The sequence below is a fragment of the Melopsittacus undulatus genome, chromosome 1, assembly GCF_012275295.1.
Source record: "Melopsittacus undulatus isolate bMelUnd1 chromosome 1, bMelUnd1.mat.Z, whole genome shotgun sequence".
Taxonomy (NCBI): domain Eukaryota; kingdom Metazoa; phylum Chordata; class Aves; order Psittaciformes; family Psittaculidae; genus Melopsittacus; species Melopsittacus undulatus.
This window is the reverse complement of record NC_047527.1, coordinates 105,993,885-106,016,673: the sequence shown is the minus strand read 5'-3', so window position 1 is coordinate 106,016,673 and position 22,789 is coordinate 105,993,885. Positions and strand designations below refer to the sequence as shown.

Sequence of the window (22,789 nt, the reverse complement as noted above, 5' to 3'; positions counted from 1 at the left end):
ATGCATGGCTGTTTAGCAGGCTGCTCTGTGCAGCCGTAATTACATTTTGTGTGATTTTGAATTAATGGCAATCACTCAAGAAACGGATCTGCTTGGCATACTGAATTCTTCAGCATAAAACATCAGACAACAGTGGAGTCAAAAACATGGCTAACAAAATGCAAGAAAAGGTAGAGAATGGCTCAAAACTGTAACATAAGAGAACACAACTGATTGAAAATATACAGTGAATCCTCCACATTTTCTGGCAAGCTCCGTTGGAAATCTGATGGCTCTGGTCTGCCAGGTCGATACTCTTTCGTGTAATGATTTCTTAGTGTAATCCACTCATGGTCTATCAGAGCTCCTTACCAGTGTCAAGGGGTTCATCAGTTGTGGGTGATCCTAAACAGATGTCTCCATGCTAGAAGTCTGGGCATAGTTCATCTGGTTTATTTTACTTTAGGAGGAGGAGTTGCACCAAAACTTCCACTGGCACTGGTTACTAGATCTCCTTTGAGCTTACAGAGAGACCAGGGTAGCTTTTTCATGAGGAAGAAGCCTTAGTCCACCTTTGCCTTTGGACATATAATGAACAAACTTCTGTCTTTTGACATCTGCAGCAGTGTTAGGTATTCGATATATGTGAAACAAAGACGTCTAAACTTTCTGAAACAGATATGAAAAGTTGCCCTCTTGAAGTGCTTGTTTTTCTCCATAGACTAGAGAATTTGCCAGGATTAAATCAGACTAGATTAGGTCTAACTTCTACGTATTTAAAATGAGATGATATAAATCTCTTTGTCTCACATCTGATTCACAGCAGAAACAAGGCACTGCAAAGAAAGACAAACAAGATGAGTAGGAGCAAGTAGCGCTTCTGTTTGACATGTGCATGATGAGAAATTAATTTAGAGGGAAAGCGGGTAAGGAATAACATGATACGGCTGTTCACTAGTAGACTGGAAGAGATTAAATGAATGCAGCCACCTAATCCATCCAGCTCAGCAGCTAAGAAGCATTAAGTAGGATGGAACAAGTCTGAATATGGAAAAGGTGACTCCTTTCTTCTCTACTGCCGAATCATCCCATAGCCATGACCACAACAGTTGCAAAGGACTTGAAAAAAGACATCAGCTATATCAAGTAGGATATCAGCAGTAGTTTTTAATTAGCGAAAAAATGCAATTTTCTCACAGCAGGGGCAAAGGAATGCACTGTTCTTTTATGATACATACAGATAGATTAAAGCAAATCCAACTGCTGACATTGTCTTTAGTCATTATATGAGAATGAAAAAAAACCCAAACAACCCAAACTGTGCATTTGCCCCAAGCCTATGTTTGATTTCTGGATGTGTAGCCATATTTACATAATGCTTGTAAACAAGACAAAACTTGCATACATAAAATTGATATTTTTCTTTACAAATTTGTTTAGAATTTGCTCCTTATGTTGCATGTATAAAGTAACATCGCTTTTATTTGTTGAAATGAAATCACTTCTGACTTTCTCTTTCATGTCTTCCACTTTTACAAGATGTTTCTTCTGGCAACATCAGTCAACTTTCTTTACCTTACTCTTTGTTCCCACACTGCCAATATTTCTGTGCTGCTGACTTCTGCACATATCCCCAGGAGCTTTTCTGATGATACTGTGAACAGGAGACCCTGGATGTTTACCAGCTCCTTACTTATTTATTATACCTGGCTCACTTCCTAGGACATAGTGAAAACACTGTCTGTTCTTGTTGATTGCTAAACAAACCTTGTAAGGAAACAGTCCTCCAGTATGTCTAGGAACATTGCTTCTTCCTTTGGGACCCTATCACTGTCGTCAAGGGCAACACCTGGAAAGTAGCGACTGTCTGAGCTTTTGTAAAAACACTGCTGCCTGCATATTTATCCACGTTTTTCAACAATATGCAAAAGGCTATCCATTGTTTTCTTGCTGGTGTCTTCATATTTATTGGCTTATAACTTAAAACCTGTGACTTGTATGGCTAAATGATGCATAGAATATATTGAATCATTCTGTTCTACATTTAATCTAAATCTTGAATTTAAACATACAGCTTTTACAAACTCATCAAGGTATAGAAAACTCCAAGGCTAGAACAAAGTTTCTCTTCCTCAAAGAATCTCTGGTTCTACTGCAAAGGAATACACTTGATGTTTTTTTTGTGTGTAGTATGTCCAGCATTATACAAGGCCAAAATTTTCGGCACTACCTTAGGGATTTGTATACTCATGGCCCATTAAAACACCATCCTAGACATTTCCAGAAGACTTCTAGGAGTTCTCATGCAGATATGAGTCTCTTGCCCCGTCTCTGACTGGCCTGCCATTTAAGCACTTATCATACTTTAACATTTGCATTGTCCTAAATGCGTTGTGTCAGACCTCCATGATGACGTTGCATTTTTCATTGGTCATAGTGAATCTCCAGCAACAAGAATTTTCATCTTATTTTACATCTACCAGGAAACTTTGGGGGGTTTTTTCATCTCTTTTTTCTTCTGGTATGCCTCAATTTTAATGCAGTGATGTTTCTACCAAAACTCTCATACTGTGTAGTCAGTATTTCAAAACTAGATAGTGCCTGGCAAATGACGGTCAATGCTTCAGTTCTGAAGGGTTTTTTAAGCAACCAAAAACCCTGGCTGACAACCTACTACATAGCATTTTATACGTGCCTCATTCACACCACAGGCCTGTGGGGTTTGTCAGCATAAATATGAAACTGTCCAAACACTGGAAGTCTTTCAGTGGAAAACACTGCTGGCAAAGCAGAAGAAAGCAAGGAAAAGAGGTAGCAGAACAGAAAGATATAAAAAAATTAGATCTGACCTACTGGTGGTATTTCTGAATGGTATTTTGTTCAATATACAAAGTGCCACTTTTCTCTGAAGGGGCTTGACTTCTCTCATTTCTTATGTGCACAGTGTGAGCAAAGAAAGAGATGACCACAGTCTCAGTCCAGGCTCTGAATTCTGACATGTATTCCAATGGGTCTCCTGCCACAATCACTATTCCTGCAACCCCCAGAAAACTGTGACAGCAGTCTTGAGTGTATTCCCAAGTAGAAGGGATATTTCACCCCCCTCCTGTACCACCTCACATCACAACCAAGAGATGTTGCATTTCTTCTCATTGTGCAGGAATCTGGGGCAAAGGCAGACACAGGACCTGCTGAGCCTCCTTCAGAGTTTCATACAAACCCATTCATTCCTCCACACCACATGCCTCTAGAAGCCCCGCCTCTGTTTCTCAACTTCTTATCACCTGACAAACTTCCAAGACCTTTCTGTTCACTCAGTCTAACAGGAAGAGGATATCGCTTACACTCAAATTCCCATTACACAGACTGTGACATATGTCCCACTCTTTGATTCCCTACATGGGGAACCATGTGCAGCTCTGCAGCACGCTTGTTCTTGCACCGACCTGCAACTGCAGGAAGAGCTGGCTCTGTAGCACAAGAGGTTACACACAGCTTTAATAACTATAACGCTGTTATTTTATCTGCCACACTGAATGCATATAATGGCAAATATGGAAAGCAGATAAGCATTGATGCATGGCATAGAAGATAAAGTCAGCCCAAGTGTGAAACAGATAATCCTGCTTACCTCAGCAGTATCAGCCTTGCAGAACATACACATCTTCCAGCTGTCTGGTCAGAAACTTCTAACCTGCTTTGCAAATAGAGGTATCATAGCCAAACTAAAAATGGCCTTAAATAATTTGGTAAGTAAGTATGATCTGGTGTTTGCAGGATGGGACAAAGCAGGGATACAGCCAGTCCGAGGTGAGCTGTCCACTGAATATGCTGGGAGTCAGCAAGCATTAAGGTCCTCAATAGAGTCTGAGCGTCCATTTACTGATTAACATTGACTGCTTGATTCACTGTATGTTTGTCTAGCAGTTAGAGCACCTGCTACTGGCCTCGGAACATGAGCCTCAACTTACATGTACCTTTAATTTGAACAAATACAGTCATTCTGATGATCTTTATATTCTGAATGGTCACCTTACTTGCACAACAAAGTTTACACTGCCAGAGAGCTCAGAAGTTGGAGACCATTTCAAAAGTGTTGAAAACTCGTATTTTGTAGGTACTCTGTGCAAAAACACCCAGCCTGATCTAACTTGTGTAAATCAGTGGCCCAACAATCAACATCCCTGGGCCTTTCCAGGCTTGTAGTGGGATTTCCACAGCCCCAGATCTATCAGTGTTCAAATGAGGAGTGTGGAAAAGCAAGCTTCTGGCCTCCCTCTTTATCTTTTAAGGAAGTTAACCACAATAGAAGTTAGTTATTTATACAGTACTTTGGGCTGGTCTGGAGGGGGAAAAAATCAATCACACAGCTGTTTTGGATTGTTTTTCTCTCTCCTGCTCTGATGCAAAAATTAAGCCACTGATTAATCAAACAATTCATTGACAAGAACCCTGATTTATGTCAAGTTAAGTTACAGCGTGCAAATATTTGCATAGTGCTGGATGTAGATTTAAACATAGACTCCATGAGTATTTTTTTTAACCATGAACATTTCTCGAGGATAATCCAAGTGCAAAACTCAAGCTCTTCCTCCTTCCTGGTGGGTTGAATAGACAGACTGGCAAGAGTCAAACTATTCATGTTAAAACCTTAATCTGATAAATAACACCCAGGATGACTTTTTAAAAGCACAAAGGACAGTAATGTGCTTGCTCCCACTAACAGTTAACAGAGTTAGGCACCGTGCTCCAGTTTACATTTTCAAAGATCTCCCTTCTTTGTCCTGAAATCTGTGTTGACAACAAACTCCATTCAGGACATTCTTCAGAGAGAAGGGAACAGGCAGGCTCAGATCTTCCTGTGGACGTGCAAAAGGATGACTGAGTAACCAAAGAGCAGGGAAAGAGACTGATGTGCTGTAAACAAGTTAAAAAAATAAACTTCTCAAGTTAAAATTGTCAATAGTTTGTCTGTGACTCAGAATCCCAAACCTCTTTTAAAAAGTACCTGCATGGTGATGTGCATATATAATGTTACCCAGGTACCAAAAAGATCTGCTAGGGTTATGTTCTTTTGTCAAAAAATGACCCAAGGACAGTTACGGTTTAAGATAGGCCTTTGGAGAAGTAAATTCAGATCTCCACACTTTAGCACTTTCATTTTGACACAGTGTCCTGCTCACGTTATGTAGCAGATGTTTATGTAGGATTTTTAATGCAATTTAGTTAATTCTATTCAAATATATTATTTTAGGACTCTTCAAACCATGGGTTAAAAAGATAGATTAGATGAATATTTAGGTATTCTTTGCAAAAGGTTCTTAGCTGTTATGAGGAGATGAATCTAAAACCTGTTTTACTAAACCATTGCTAGGCCCTAGCAGCAATTCAACTGTCTCTGCTTTAGTTTCTTTATCCATCAGATGGGAAAGGAGAGCAATTTTTATATATTTTTTTTCACAGAGGTAAGCCGCATTGTTTCCAACATGGCATAGTCTGACTTTACTAATACTTGGGAGCACGATGCAACTCCTTTCTTACCTTCTGCTAAATCCCAAGCCCCTCCAGGGCTCTGTTGGGCTCATCTCTGCGTTGGGTAATTCTCAGCAGACTGGCTCTCTGGGCTGGTGCTCCCGTGCAAGCAGAGCTGTCGTGACACAAGAGCAATGCCTGCAAGGTTGCCTGCAAACAAAGCCATTCTTACCGAGTTTATCTGTATGAATTGGTAGAGCTTGCCCATTCCTGCCCAGTTCTTTTGGCTCAGACACCTTAATACTGACTATATCCCTTGCTATATGCTGAGTAATCTGTTGTGAAAAATGCCTCCAAAGAGGCCCCATTATGCACGCTCTCCTACCAGGCAACTTTAAAATCCTGTCTAAACGGCATGCTGATTAAAGTCCCATAAGTTTTTAAATGATTACTTATGCTTTCCAACCATTATCTAGTGATTGCTGAAACGCCTTGCCAGAAGCCTTCTTTGTGGTGAGTAATGAAATAATGCAAATTGATGGGACCTGGTGCTGATTTTTAAAGGAAAACAGGCTTCATTGGGTGACAGGATCAGCATAGCCTGTGTGAGCTGTTGAAAAGATTTGTCAACAGGCACATCAGACACCCCATCACCACAATCCATACAGGAGCGTATCAGAGACCAAAACCTTCCTGACCTCTCTGGTTAAGCTGCCCAGACAGTGTTGTCACAAGTATGGAAACAGGGGAAATCTTCGGTGGACAGAGGACATGGAGAAATCCCAGAAATATGTAAAGCTTTGGCTTCACAGGCATAACTCAGCTGAGTATGTGCAGTGAGTTAGAGACCATCATATTCCATAGATTATGTATGTTGCCACCGTTCAAAGATCAGAGCAGGGAAGGACTGCAGTTTGCTTGGACCTCTGACACATTCTGTGGCTAGGGCTGAAATAAAGAGAGGGTAAGGTTCAGGTACACTTTAAAATCTTTTAGGCAACTTAGGATTTAGCAGTTTGGCAAAAGAATATGCAAAAATCTATCAATCCTAGATTTACCATTTTGAACTTGATTTTGGCCAGCTATGGTTGAAGTCATTGTTTCCTGCATGGTGTTCAAGTCTCTGGTATTTAAAATGAAACAACTGGCAACCTCAAGTCCTAAGCCCACTGGCTTCATGGATCAACCATCTAATAAAAGAAAGAACAAATGTCAAGAGAAAAAGCTGACAAAGAACTGAACTAATGCCATTGTAATTATGGCCAATACTAAGATCTAGGGATCCTAGTACTGAGCCATTCAGTGGAAGTGAAAACTCATGAACATATATTTTCAGATATATAAACCTGAATATAAACAGGTCCATGGGACCTGAGCAAATCCATCTGTGGGTCCTGAAGGAGCTGGCAAATGAAGCTGCTAAGCCACTGTCTATCATATTTGAAAAATTATGGCTGTCAGATGAAGCTCCCGATGACTGGAAAAAGGGAAATATAACCCCCGTTTTCAAGAAGGGGAAAATGGATGACTTGGGCAATTACAGACCAGTCAGTCTCACCTCTGTGCCTGGCAAAATCTGAGAACAGATTCTCCTGGAAGGCATGCTAGGGCACATGAAAAACAACAAGGTGCTTGATGACAGCCAGCACGGTTTCAGTAAGGGGAAATCCTGCCTGACCAATTTAGTGGCCTTCTATGATGGGGCTACAGAACTGATGGACAGGGCTAGAGCAATTGATGTTATCTACATAGACTTGTGCAAAGCGTTTGACACTGTCCCACATGACATCCTTGTCTCTAAATTGGAGTGTCATCAATTGGATAGGTGGACCACTCGGTGGATAAAGAACTGGCTGGATGGTTGCACTCCAAGAGTTGTGGTCAATGGCTCAATGTCCGTCTGGAGACCGGACTGGACACAAAACAAGCAGTGTCTCTCAGGGATTGGTGTTGGGATCGGTCTTGTTCAACGTCTTTGTTGCTGACATGGACAATGGAATTGAGTGTGCCCTCAGCAAGTTTGCCGATGACACCAAGCTGTGTGGTTCGGTTGATACGCTGGAGGGAAGGAATGCCATTCAGAGGGACCTTGACACACTTGTGAGGTGGGCTGATGCCAACCTCATGAAGTTTAACCATGACAAGTGCAAGGTCCTACACCTGGGTCGGAGCAATCCCAGGCACAGCTACAGGTTGGGCAAAAAGGAAATTCATGGTAGTCCTGCGGAGAAGGAATTGGGGGTGTTGGCCAATGAGAAAATGAACATGAGCCAGCTTCAGTGTGCACTCACAGCCCAGAAAGCCAACCGCATTCTGGGCTGTATCAAAAGGAGCGTGACCAGCAGGTCGAAGGAGGTGATCCTGCCCATCTACTCTGCTCTCCTGAGACCTCACTTGCAGTGTTGTGTGCAGTTCTGGTGTCCTCAACATAAAAAGGATATGGAACTGTTAGAACAAGTTCAGAGGAGGCCATGAGGATGATCAGGGGACTGGAGCACCTCCCATATGAAGACAGGCTGAGAAAGTTGGGGCTGTTCAGCCTGGAGAAGAGAAGGCTGCATGGAGACCTCATAGCAGCCTTCCAGTATCTGAAGGCAGCCTACAGGGATGCTGGGCATGGGACTGTAGTGATAGGACAAGGGGTAATGGATTAAAACTTAAACAGGGGAAGTTTAGACTGGATATAAGGAAGAAATTCTTTACTGTTAGGGTGGTGAGGCACTGGAATGGGTTTCCCAGGGAGGTTGTGAATGCTCCATCCCTGGCAGTGTTCAAGAGCAGGTTGGATGAAGCCTTGAGTGACATGGTTTAGTGTGAGGTGTCCCTGCCCATGGGAGAGGGGTTGGAACTTGATGATCTTAAGATCCTGTCTAACCCTGACTATTCTATGATTCTATATTTCTACTGTCTCCACTTGGGTAGAGTAACCTCTAAACATTAATGAAAATATGCGTAAGAGTAAAAAGCAGCTCTTTCTCTTTTTCACTTTGAATTGAGGGTACGCAATGGGTACTAAAAGATGAAGGATTTATTGGTTTCTTTTTCTTGTTTGCTTCTCAGTTTAACTGGATATTGTTGCTGTGAAAAAGCTTTGAATTAAAGTTGCTGTATTGCAGTATGATGTGTTTGGTTGTAAGGCTCAAATCCCAAGTGGCGGCCCACCTGAAATTCCTCCCAGCTAGATTTTATCTGAAGTCTGGCAAACAGCACCTTTTTCTTTTGGAGGCAGACCTAGAACAGAAAAGTTAGAAGAATGTTTTGAGTTGGGTATTTAAGTATTCTCAGTGTTTAAACTGTAGTTTTGCCCCATTCCACTGTGGTTTTCTACTGTTATCTTGTCTGCAGTATTCAGTGTAAGATACTGAGAGATCATTCTGGTACATAAAATTGAGCTGAATCCGAGTATAACTGTCTTAGACTGAGGAAATGATTCAGACCTGTTCCCTCTTTCATACAGTAATTCTGCATTTATTGGGTAGCTACATGCAAGCTGGAGAGTGCCTGGGTTCCTGCATTGAGGTACTCAGGCTGTGTAGAAGTCACTCAGCTTAGAAATTTATGCAGCTAGTTATTTTTTTAAGTTCTGGAGACCCAGCACAGCATTTAGAGAATACCTAATGTGGAGAAACTCGATTTTGCCCAGCGCAAAGAAATGTAGTTGTCATCACTGCCAACTTTTGCACTGCTGTTAATTAACTGGGTTTCATGGTTTGGAAGGCAGAAATCAACAACTCCAGGGGCTGGACATCCATGGAGTCACAGAACAGATTGATGAATGTCCTCATAGTAGGATACACATCATGATGACACTCCAGCCATCAACATACATCATATTTGTGTAAAAATTAACGAAAAATTAAGCCTCTCCAAAACCTGTAACCCTTACATTATAAAAAGTGCAAATACGATCACTGTCTGAGAATTTCCATAGTAAAATTAATGTCTTTGACCAGGAGCTTAGAAGATAATGTGTGGATACTTCTTAGACTGAGGATTTACAGCTACCAACTGCCACTTACCAAAACAAAGCCTTAAATGCACCATCTAGAATATTTTGGGGCCATCATGTAGCCAGATGTATAAGAAGAGGAAGACATGGATTATGGACTTTTTTCCCAAGCTCACTTCTGTGTATGTTTTGTTTGGGTTTTTTTAGAAGTGAAACAGCTCTGATAGGAGGAAACCACTGAGAACCTCATTCTCTCCTGTACATTTAGACTACACATACTTAGAGCAAGGAAGGGGACCTCATTCAGTGAGAACACAATTCCACTTTTGGCCCCTGATTGACAAATAAATAGTGAGGACATGAAAACAACAGTGATATTTCTGATGTCTGTGTGGCTCCATAAGACTCTTGAGGGACCTGGGGTGATTTCTGTGGAATGTGATGTTCATCATCCAGTTCAGCATTTCTGAGCTATCTTGAGCATACAACAGTGCTGGAGCCCTCCCCTTTCTGCAATAATGTGACTTTGATTTGCTCTCTGGCCACACGAATCACCTCTTTCTAGCTGTACACATAGTGCTTTATCGTGTGAAAAAGTGCTCCATCCAAACAATGTGAATTAAAGGTAAAGCAGATCTGGAGAATTCCTTCTTTGTAATAAGTTATCCATTAAATACCACTTAAGCTTTTCTTGTTTTAAAGCGTATGTCAACATAATCTCAAATACTTTTTATAAAGTACTAGTAGTAAGTCATTAAAAATGACAAAAATGTCTTTAATCTATAAAAAATATTTTAATCAACTAAGATATCTTTTTCAACATAACAAAATAAACACAGCCCAGACTGGGCTATCTAATCTTCAGCTCACAATGGGATGACTTTACAGCAGAATAACAGAATCACCAGCTAAATTCATCAAGTGCTTACTGCTCTCAGAAACTTTCAGGTATGTATTCCTCACTACTGTGGAATATCCTAGTTCTTTTTAAATATTTACAGATGTTGAATGCTTATATGCCTGTATTTCCTCAGGGGCAAATGCTTGCATTTTCTGAAAGGTGGCATGATTGAGAAGTTAGAAATAAGGTTTTGTTAGCAATTGATCAAAGATAAGGTAATGATTTAATACTATTCCTGACCAGCCATTCAGAATTTCCATCCCCTTTATTTGACTAAAATAACCAGGAATCCTGGAAAAGGCAGAAGAGTTAGGAAAGCAGGAGATAAAAGAGGAGGAACTGGTGAAACTATATGAGAATGCTGCAAATAATATTTGTCTGTCTACTCTGACATCATACATTGGGAGAGTTCAGTCATGGCAGAGTTAAACACCTGCCATGTTTAACTTCTAATGTTAGGTAGTTTAATCACACTTCTAATTTGGGATCTAAACCATACAGTCTGGGGATGCAATGAAATCACTGTTGTATTCTGATCTGTGCCCAGCATTACAGAAGCTTGTAATGAGTTCAATGACAGCAGAAAACAGATGAATTAGCCTTCCAATTTGTCTCCTGGTTTTGCTTTGCTGTGGCTGTGATCATGAAGTGGGACAAAATTTATCTCACAGAAAATGTAAGACAGCATTGCAGGGATCATGCTTAGATTGTCACTGGGAGATGACAGTGCTTGTTGAGGTTCTTCACACTGAAGAGGGACCATGAGCTCCAGCCATGTTGCTTCTTTTGAGCAATGTGGCCAATCTGCAAGATATCCCTGAGCCATAGAAATCCCTCTGTCCTCGCACTTGAGAGCAGAAATCTCGTTAAGACCACAAACACCACCTGGAGTCCTTGAGTGCAATGGAGTTTCACAAGGTGTGGGCCATGTTCATCTGTGAGATACACAGAGGTTTCCACCAGTATGGAATAAACATTTTTATGTATTGAGGCCACCACAAAAGTTAACCCTTTCCACCTCCAGCACAGGTCTGCCTTGACTTGCTTTCACTACTATCTATGTATCTTAGCTATTTTTGGGACATTTTGGGATAATTATATATATATATATATATATATATATATGTATATGTATATATAACATCAGTATTTAAACTTAATATTTATCCATGTAGCACACTGCATAGTTGAGAAACTATGTTGGAAGTTGAACATCTGTTTTTAGAGTTACTCTAATTGAAGCTGATCTGTATTTAATATGGTGAGGCTGTAATAAAGATCAACACTCAGCATAAAAGTTTATGAGAATGAGCATGGTTCAAAACGTGTGCTTGATCTCTATTCATACTCTATATTTTATTGTATGACAATTATTAAATATTTATTTCTGTGATCTTTGTTTCTTTTTGTGCTTCTTCTAATTGAACAGAAGAGATCTCATCAGAGGGATTTCTATCATTTAGGTGTATAAATACAGTTGTAAATCTCTTCATGTTGTTTCCCCAAGTGAATATTTGCTGAGATTTAGTAATCACAATGTCTAGCAGGGGACAAATGTAACGTCCCTTCAGACAAATTTTGTCAGCTAAATTTCACAGATTTATCTCCTCAAATTTAAGCTACTTTATGTTTAATGTTGCATGTTAAGTTATGGCCTGGTTTTATAGCCAACAGGAGGAGCTAGGCCTATAGAACTGACTGATGGGCAAAGGTTTAGTTGATTACCTTGGGACCTGGTGCACTGGGTAAACACAAGATCATCCTCAAAGCCTGAAAGCCAATATCCAGGAGAGAGGGGAGAAAAAAGGCATAAATCACTCTTTCCACACCTGAACTGAATTATGGACATAATGAAGAACAGCTCAGTGGAGAAATACAGCTCTGCATAGCTGTTATGGTGTGCAGGATGGTCAAAAGGACCAAGAAAGAGTGGACCTTGGCCTTGCCTGTCTTTCAGTGTACCCAACACTTTGCCCGACACTGTGCTTAGGAATGGTAGGGAGAACCAGGTGACAGGCTCTGCTGTACTCTACCTAAGGACAGTGGTCTGGTGCTGAGGTGGGGGCTTCTGGTCTAGCTGATCCTTGGCTGGGGGACACAAACATAAGTGCTACCACATGTTGCTCATGCAGCACCTGACTGGTTGTCCTGAGACCCACAGTTCATTCAACCCAAATTCATCTTGTGGGAAAGCAATGGGAGACCCAGAGAAGCTCTCTCTTCATATTTGAAGATATGTAGGTGATATGTTGTTGCTGCTTTGGGTTATGTGGTGGTTAAGATCTGTTGCTCAGAGTGTTGGGAAATTCGGTCATCCCCAGCCTAGACTGTCAGTTTCCATTTTCTGCTGTCCCTGAACACCAGGAGGACCTATAGCTGTGACACGTATCGGAGTACCTTCAGTAAATGGAACATCCTGGCTTTCATCTCCTGAGACTTTGCAGGCACAAAGAACAAATATCTTTTTTTTTTTTTTGATAGTGAATATTTGACAAGAAACTAATTCCTGTATTTGCTGGCAGTTGCCTGGTGGCCATGTCTTAATTCTCCTTTATTAAAACAGTAAGTACACTGGTTGTGTGTGTGTGTGTTTTACAACATGCACACTAAAGCACACAGATTTCTCTCTCAGTACAGGAATTTTTATACCTTTCTTGCAATAAATGGAGCTGTAGTGTAAAGGTGAATCACAGCTAGCAAGAACATGTTTATAGTTTATTACTTATTTTCTCATACACTATGCATCAAAGGGTAGACAAAAGTCGCTCAGTATTTGCTTTGTTTCTGAGATAGAATCACAGAATCAGCTAGGTTGGAAAAACCTTTAAGATCATCAAGTCCAACCATTATCCGAGGACTGCCAAGACCACCACTTAACCATGTCACTGAAGGCCTCATCTACACAGTTTGTGAACAGTTCCAGGGACAGTGGTTCCACCACTTCCCTGGGCAGCCTGTTCCAGTGCCTGATCACTCTCTCTTTGAAGAAACTTTTCCTAATATCCAATCTAAACCTCCCCTGGTGCAGATTGAGGCCATTACCTCTTGTCCTATCACTTCTCATAGTTTATTTGCCTCCATTTTCTTCAGAAAAAGTGCCACCAATGTTTAAAAATCTTTGTGAATATGTGTTAAAATTGCTTATTTGTGTAAGAGTTGTTAGTGATGTCTGCCCTTGGAAAGTAGCATGCCTCCTCAACAAAAGAATTTTTCAGTAATGCTTATATTTCTCACCTCTGGGCTGGAGAGACTATAAAAGTATCTCCTTTTTTAACAAATCTTTCAAAACTACTCAGCCCCTTAATTTCATTATAAATTGGACTTGTACAAATCCTTACAAGTATGGTTGCCCTTTGACAGTTCTTCCTGCTTTAGTCTTAGAACAGCAATGGGAACAGGACTCTTGATCACAGCAGGAATGCGTTTATGATCATGCATTGCTCAAGTCTGTTTTTATTTCTCGTTTTATGTAAAATGCTGCAGTAATCCCTTTAGAATTCCCCTCAGCTTAAATCTCAGAGACTTTTCAAGACTGCCTCTTAATGTCTCAAGAGCACTTCAGCTCACATAAGCCTCATATTCAACAGGTAAAGCCCACTTTGTTCTATAGAGATGGCTGAAGTAATGTAAAATTAAAGATTTAATCTTCTGTGGTAACTCAGACTGTCCTCAGTCCAACACAAAGACGCTAAAAGTCTGTTAACTTTTAAGTAAGTAGAAAATTCTTTGATTGACAGTGGTCTGCTGTATTGATCCCCAAAACTATGCCACAGCAAATTTTATTACAATTGGGTGAGAAGACTTACTGCACACTTTGGGAAGCAAGGGGATTCATTTCATTATTAACAGGTTTTCTCCATTATAAACTTTAATTGACAGGATTTAAAAGCAATTGAAGTCGAGACCAAATGTTTTGGACAAATTAAGGAAGGATTTTGGGGGGTTTTGTTGTTTGGGGTGTTTTTAAAAGCTAAAACTGGACCAAGGCAGTCAAAGGAGGGACTGGGCACTTGAAAGTTCAAATGATTGGTAATTATATGAAATGGAATATAGTCTGTACACTTCTATTCTCAGTAGGAACTTCACACAGGAGCTTAACCCATCTTTATCTTTCATGTGTTTTCTCCTAGTTAGTGGCCAGATGCTTGCACAATGGACTCCACCAATTAAAGTAGCCTAGGCTGACATTTAAAGTGGGTTAATACGGGCACAGCCAAATTTAACATATATTTCCTCAGCCACAGATCTGTCAGGTACCTCCAAACCCCCCTACTCTTCCCCTCAGCAAAGCACAGAAGATGTTTTAAAGTTGCCTGGGCTGGTATGCCACACTTCTACTAACAAATTTGCCAAGAACAAATGCAACCCACAAATGATTCCAGAAGCAAAGCAGCCAGACATTTTGGTGTTACTGCTCTAGGTAATTCTGATATTTCAGGGATGCTTTTCTACCTTGAACTGAGACCAAAAGTTGAAATATTAATTTCTTTGTGTACTTCAGTGTTCTGGGAAATTACTATTTGCCAGGCACCTAAATGAAATAATTTGCCTGAGAATAATTAGTAGCAACCTGTTTCCAACACTGTAGTTCCAAATCCTCATCAAAGATAGGGAGGACCAGGCAGGTACGTAATATGGGATACAATGAACAGCTCCTTATACTAGACCTTACTTTAGATAGTCACTGACAAAAGAGGAAGCTCAGACAACTCACACCTATGAACAAATACTCAAAAATCCATATTTAGGCATCTCAATATGTGAGCTGAATCTTACCCAGAGTGACTAATCTCCTTTAGCTCTCTACTTTGCACATGAAGACCACAGACTTTTTCTCCTTTTAAAATGCAGCCCTGGATCATTCCCACCCTGATTTTTCTGTTGCATTTTGAATTTCATATTTGTGAACTGTTTCTCTTTGGAATAAAGTTCTGAGATTAGTAAAATAGATATAAAAGATAATAAAGATGGATCATTCATTTTGCATCTGTTTTGACAGCTCATTATCTAGAAGTATTCAATATCTCCCCTTCTTTACCTTTCTTCCTGTGCTTTCTCTCACTCTTACATCATGAATTGCATTCAAAATTATTGATTCATCCAAAATCATTGATTATTTTGCCTTGGTCTTCATTGGTGAGAGCTGCAGCCACACCACACAAGTTGCAGAAGGCAAGGGCAGGGACATGAAGAATGAAGACCTTAAGCCCACTGTAGGAGAAGAGAAGGTTTGAGATCATCTAAAGAACCTGAAGGTGCACAAGTCCATGGGACCTGATGAGATACATCCACTGGTCCTAAGGGAACAGCTCCCTCCTGCTTATTTGGGAGATAGCACAAATCTGCAGCCAGTGGACACCTTGAGCATGAGCAGCAGAGCAAAAGGGCTGCTCCAGCTGCTCATTCTTGTCCAAAACTCCCTTGTAGCCTGGCAGTAAGGCAGAAAACTTTTGGGGGTGCTGTCCTCAAAAACTGCTCTGGGCATAGGTGAGTCCTGACCTTGCACAACAAGGCTGTGCTTTGTGCTGTAAACAGAAGAGAAATAAGTCTATTTTTATATTCTTTTCTCTTTCAGAATACAAAGGGATTTGTTTTCAGTTTTCAAATATCTTCAAGTGAACAAAAATATGTATTTGGGCAAAGATATCTTCTGTTAAATTTCTTAATACCCCAAAGTAAAAACCCCAACATCTCACCCAGGTCTGCTCAGCTCCATCCAAAACCAGGCACTTAGCTGTGCCTCAGAGTTGCAGTTCTAAATGGTTTGCTGAAAGTGTACAGCCTCATTGACCATTTCATTTTGTAAATGTAGGCTCTGTGAGCAGTGCCAGGATAAATATAGGACTCTAATTACTTAAAGAAAAGACAAGTAAGAGGCAGTGAAGGTTACTCTTGCAGCATCCATCTCTCTAGCTTAGAGCTTTAAACCGTTACCCATCACCATCGCAGCTGAGTGCCTGCTTTGTGATAGACTGTAACAATATATTGCGGCAGGAAAGAAAAGGCAATACATCTGCAAAATGTCCCCCAGCCCAGCTACCATCTGACCACTCTGTCATGGGGTTGTTTAGTCTAAAGCAAATAGTTTAGCAAGATCTTTTTGAACATACAACTAGAAGAACACTGGTAATGTTACCCTACTTAACACCAGTGGGTGAGAAATGCCTAGTCTGTGGGGTCCTGTCAGCTCACTAGTGCCTTAAAGTAGGGTCTCAGATAAGTTTTTGTAAGTTTTCAGGTTCTCCATTTCTTATCCTCAAAACAGGAGCAATTCTGTAGTTTACCTAGCATCTAGTACAGCATAGAAGAAAAGCTCTGGGGCCAAGAACCAAAGCTGAGATATCTTTATCTGCTTAGTTCATAACCACTGCATTAGAGTTGCCATGTCTAGATTTTTAATAACCTTTCCCCCTCCACCATACACACACTTGAATTTTGTACTCCTCTCACTGGTAAAAAGTCAAAAAAGGAGACACAGATTGACACACTAAGATCAGCTGGTGGGTGTGTATCCAGTGGCTCTTTGGTATCAATGGATTTGATCATCTCAGACTGAGAGAAACTGGAGCTGGCTGAGCTCCCCACTGACTAAACCCAGCTAGAACTACATTTTGGGAAGACTTTGCTTCACTTAAAGACCCAATCCCCTAGCGTGCTGTGAACCTTTAGGCACTAAGATGACATCATGAATACCTGCAGAATAAATTCAGTTCTAGATGCCTGAAGTTTCCTTTCACTGTGGCCTGTGCATGTAAATGCTGAAGTGCTTGTTTGGCTGTTACAACTTTTGCAGGATGACATTCTCACCTCGGGCAAATCAATGTGTGTTTTACCACTGACAACAATACAGCTGATATTTTTCCTTAATGTCTTGGAGCTAATAGCCTGTTACTTGCTATCAGCTATAACTGGGCAATTCTTGATTTAGCTGCGAGACGAAACATTCTTGATGTACCAGCCAAAATTTTTAATCAATGTGATCTAAACCCCCTCTTCTTCCTAATAGAATATTGTTTCTCCCCTCTCCCTGGGAAATCCCATTATCTTCTGTCATGTGTCAAAATATACCTACTAAGTATTGACATAACGCAATTATATGAGACAAATCATTCATGTATGGTATGAAAGCTGATGGAAATGACTGCATCCTGAACTGCATCCCTTTGTAGCAATGTAGCAAAGGCTTCAAACCTCATATGGAAATGAGCAAGGCAGGTAAATTACTTTTTCTAAATGGATTTTCATTAGAAGTGGAACCTAAGCCATTCAAAATCACTAATGTTCACTGGCAGGAGCCAAATGGCTGAGTCAACATCACTTTTTGTCTTTAATGCCTCTTTTCTATAATGCTGAACCACTGCAATAGTCTGATCAAACTTGGCATTGCAGAAAGTACACTGTGCCAGATTATTTAAGTCATAGACTGACTCATCCTTGGTGTATGACAAATGCTAAATGAGTTAGTGATCCTTTAGGTAGCTGGTTACAGTTCCCTGTGAGACTGGAACACAGACAGTAAGAGATATAATTAGTGGGTGGCTCTGTCTGTCATTCAGTTTAATTATTCTTGTTTATTCCCCATAGGTCTCTCATCTTCACCCTAGATGCTGATTATTTTAGCTATGGTAGAGAGAAGCCCAACACTCATAAGTAAAAAAAAACCCTAAAGTCATCAAGATTCGTAAAGTAATTTTGAGCAGGACTCAAAGTTTACATTTACATCTTAAATCCTTCATCTATACATGCTACAACCTCTAGGATATGAAGGGAGAGATACAGAAGCATAGAATGGTTTGGGCTGGAAGGGATCTTAAAGTTCATAAAATTGCAAACACCCTGCTACAGGCAGCGACACCTCCCACTAGACCAGGTTGCTCCAAGCCCTGTCCAGCCTGGCCTTGAACACTGGCATGGATGGGGCAGAAATAGCTTCTCTGGGCAACCTGTGCCAGTGCCTCAGCACCGTCACAGTAAAAAACTTCTTCCTAATATCCATAAGCTCTAACCAGGTTTATGCATTGATAGGGGTAAGGACTGTGCTCTACTGTGCATCCAACAGCATCTCTGTGCTCAGACCATGCCTAACAGATATGTCTCCACTAAACAAGCTGGACAAAGCTGCTCATGTGAAGGTAGATTCCAATGTGGACATCCTGAGATCCAAAACATAGGTGTTGAATGAAAGCTAAAACTTTCAGTGCTCAGTGATGATTTTTTAATATATGCACCTGAAGTCTGCTTGTGTGTTGTTATAGGAAGTTATCCTGACTTGCCTCTGTACATCTGTATCAAGTGCAGAACAGAGACAAGAAACATAGTGACAAGACCCCCAGCAGTCTTTCTTGCTGCCACTTTCAGGATGCACACGTTTTCTCTGTAAGTCTTAGCCTACGGTTCTGAAAGGACTTGAAGCTTTATGGTCTTGTGCTTTACATTTGCTTTGTTCTGAAGAATTGCTTTGGATTCAGTCAACAAGATAGGCTAAATGGAAAGCTCTATTCCTTCTAGTTGTATTTCTAAAGCAGTTTAGTTTGTATTATTGGCCACTGGGGTCATTCTTACCATGCTGTTTGTGTGCACAACTGTCATAACTAACACAGCCAGGCCTGCCCCATACTTGTTTCCATTGAGCTCCGTTTCATTCAACACAGTAGCACAGTTTATGTTTACAATATGAATTGAATGACAGTGCATTGAGGTAAAAAAAAAAAAAAAGACAAAACCAAAAACTAAAACAAAGTACAAACAAACATCAAGGAAAAAAAAGAAAAAAAAAAGAAAAAAAATCAACCCCAAACTAAACAACCAAATAAAAATACCCAAAACAAACCAATCAAGATGTGAGAGCTGGCTTGGTTTTCCTTTTTGCTCATGGTCAGAGAGTGACACCATTCTGCCTGAATCTACCTCTGGTGCTCTCCTACATGAAATGTGTCAGGGAGATGTTTGCCATTTTTAAAATAAAACAGAAAATATGTTTAACAGGAAGGGATGATCTGGAATACCTGCTCAGTTATGATATGGAGGTCCCAGTCTTGAAGTCCAGCTGCTCACAAGACGTGCAGGTGGTTGCATTGATTGTCCACACTGTCCTGGCACAAGATACAGATGGAAGCAGATAACTGCAGCTGGAAAGCTGTATCTGCAACAGTTTCTCATCTGATTAAAGTCTTAGTCAGGTAGCATCAAGCACTGGCAGCAACCTCCCAGCTACTGTTACTGGCTCTGTCCCAGCAGAGACTGATGTTTAGGTAAAAGTGGTCCTCCTGCTTTCTGAACTGTTACGTGAAACTGTTTAAGTTGCACCTAAAATTGATTTTGCAACAGAACCAAATATTTGAGATCCCTGGGCCTTTTCACAGAGATATGTGCATGATCATGTCCCCCAGGTCTTGGGTTGCAAGTTGTGGCCTGCTGTTCCTTGTCCATGTCACACAAGAGCCCATGACAATTGCTGAGACTGGTGGTTGGAGCTGCTCCCTGGCCAAGCTGCATTCACCCCTAGTTCAACTCCATGCTCGCTGGGCAGCTGTGGTGCACATTCGGCTTCATTAAGATAAGTCAAAATAAATATTGAAACTTAGCAAATTAACTGTTACTTATACAAATACCATTGTACAGAAAAAGCTGATGGTATACCTCTGTTTTTATATGCCAGAGGTTGTAGCAAATCAGTGGCAGTCCATTACAAGAGCTTCCAGCATAATAACAAAAGTGCTGAAGTGCACTTGCAGACTGTAGATAGAGGTTTGAATAGCACCTCTTGGTGAGCAGCAGCAATCCTTCACTACCTCAACCTTTGCCAAATTAATTTCATAAATGTTTTGGTATTAAAATATTGGTAAGGTGGAAAAACTAGGCCTGGAGAATGAGGTATTGTCTTAGTTCAAGAAGGCATGCAAGCCTCTAATGAAGGCAGATATCATGTCAAACTAATAATCATAAGTTTAGAAACTGCTAAATGCTGTGAAAAATTGCTCACTGTCCCGGTAACTAGAGAGTGTACAACAGGCCCATGTAGTAGGAAACAGCTACTGGTACTGATGGCTCATGAAGCAATGAAATATGTCTGATGTTCACTTTCCAGGTCTGTTAGTAGAAGAGGTACCACATCTTGCTTCAGCTAGCAACATGACACACTTTATCCAATTAATTGACCAGATGAGGCTATTCATTTGACCTTAATTACCCAAGTGTTCACCCAATATTATGCAGACAGACAACATCAGTTGACACATTGGTCCTGCTAATAGTGATACTTAGCACTCCCTACCATTATTCATCTTCAAAGCACTTTCCAAATTTTACTTAATTAATATCTTTGAAGATGCCAGACTGTTTGCTGATATTTCACTGATAGATTCTACTCTTTCGAGAGCAGAGGAAAAGATGCTATTTCCTAATTAAATTTTAGTAAAGACACTACTGAACTTCCCCTTCTCATCTGGTTTTCAGTATCCTTCTGTTTCCAGCAATCTGACCTCTTGCCAGTCAGCAGCTGGCGAATTATTGCCTTGCTTGCCTTTTAAATTGCAGATAACAAATTGTTGTCAAAGTAAAACCTCTTCATCTTTTTCAGACAAATGCAGATGTTATACCCTTAACTTTTAGAACTTCAATTTCTTTCCTAGGAAACAAGTAGGAGTCAATTAGTTCCAAAAATTAAGTTCAGTGTTACAGTTTTTCTACCTTTTTAAAGTTTTCTAGCTAGAGTTTCCTGACTTTGTGCTTGTTAGAGTCTTACAAACATCTATCAGATGTTTGAATTATAGTTCGCTGTTTCAGCGGAAGCTTTGACAGGTTGTTGAAATATGGATGTGATTCTGGACCTTTCATGTTTTCATGGAGCATCTAAAGCCACATACAGTATATTACATGTCATCAGCACTACTGCATCTGTCACCATCAGAGGTGAATAGGCTATTGGCAGAGTGCACTCTTAAGTCATAAACAAGCATTTCTACTGAGGTCATGGAGCTCATAACATTTATACACAGTGGTGTATTTGCAAAAAAAAAAAATGGAAAGAGAAAGAAAAGTGTCTGCAAAGGATGGTTTTATCCTATAAAATGAAATGGAAAACAGCAGAGTTTCATTAGGTAAGAGGCCAGTGTATTGCTCAGATAGTTTTACAAGGTATACAGAGAGCAGCTTGTTAGGAAACTGCTCCAGTGTCCCCTAAGCCACTTGAAAATTGTTGAATTTTAAATTACATAGACATTAAGGAAGATTAATTTTCTTCTTGTCCTTTTCTTTTCACCTTGTTCCAACCTCTTAACTATTTCTTCTAATTTTAGTAGACCTGTAATCATCCTTCAAGTATATATATATATATATCTGTCAGACATAGTACTGTCCATCAGTTGTCACAGCTCAAATACAGACACACACACTGCATACGTGTGTGTGTGTCTGGCTGTAGTTCTTTCATCTGCAGTTCAGCAAAGAATTGAGGCTACTCACATTCTGTTCAACAAAGCACTTAAACATAAAAGTAAGGATAAGACTGAAGCTAAGCACATTGCAATTAGCAATGGGATGTCTAATGAAAGGTTGAGATGGACAGTACTTACTGGTACCTTGTGAACAATACAAAGAAACCTCCTTCCCCTAACTTTCTGAGAAGCAAAAAAAAATCTATTTTAGACAGGCAGTGGGTACTTCTGTCAGCAGAAAATCCATCTTCCCAACTGTAATAGGATGTTAAAAACAGTAACCATGAGAGAAACACCCAGATAAGAAATACTTGCTAAAGATGTGATCAGCAGCCAGTATGGCCCTCTGGGACGTACTGTTTACTCCTCTGGAAATTGAATTGGAGCTTTTCTAAAAGAATAAGATAAATACACCCACTGCACCAAAAAAAAAAAAAAAAAAGGGAAAGAAAAGAAATTAAAAAGTAATTTGGAAGTATTGATAAAAAGAGGAGAGAGATCTCAGAGAGGAACAATTTTAAACCAGTCTACTACTTTCCCCACCAGAAGCTGTTTGAGGAACAAAAGGCCTCTAAGAAGCCCATTGCAGGGGGGTTGGAACTAGATGATCTTAAGGTCCTTTCCAGCCCTAACTATTCTATGACTCTATGACTCTAAGCTGTAAACTAAAAGAGCTCATAGAGGAGGTACAGGAGATAATTTGTTTAAAAGACAGAGCAGCAAAGCAAAGGTCACTTCAAAATAGAAACAGGGAATGCTGGTCTGCTCCTCCCTTTTACACTGCAGTGTTGTCATGTTAGTGTGCTCTATCCTACTTGTGAAATTATTCCTAAACACAGATTATCGTGGTACCATTTCCCATATTCTCTACAGTTTCCAGGACCAAAATGTCCTCAAAGCTCTAGGACTGAAACACAACATAGTTTAGTTGCAACACACCCTCCTACAAAACAAAATTTCTGGGTTGTTTGTTTGTTTTTGCACAGCTGTATTTATAATTCTTCACAGATATCTCAGCTGTGTTTTCAAAGCTTTCCTTTAATTAATTGTGCA

The 22,789-nt window shown here is 40.3% G+C and overlaps 1 long non-coding RNA gene across 2 annotated transcripts in view; it reads right to left on the bottom strand.

Annotated features, from left to right (window-relative positions):
- Positions 1–1,048: 1,048 nt before the first annotated feature.
- Positions 1,049–22,789, bottom strand: part of LOC115945318 (uncharacterized) — a 66,902-nt gene continuing 45,161 nt past the window's right edge. The window contains exons 2-5 of one of the 2 annotated variants that reach the window (XR_004079676.2): positions 8,614–8,682; positions 6,510–6,641; positions 5,521–5,661; positions 1,049–4,896 (exon numbers count right to left, since the gene is read on the bottom strand). This is a non-coding gene — a long non-coding RNA (uncharacterized lncRNA). The remainder of the gene's footprint in view (positions 4,897–5,520; positions 5,662–6,509; positions 6,642–8,613; positions 8,683–22,789) is intronic. The other variant, XR_004079677.2, reaches the window with a different exon arrangement.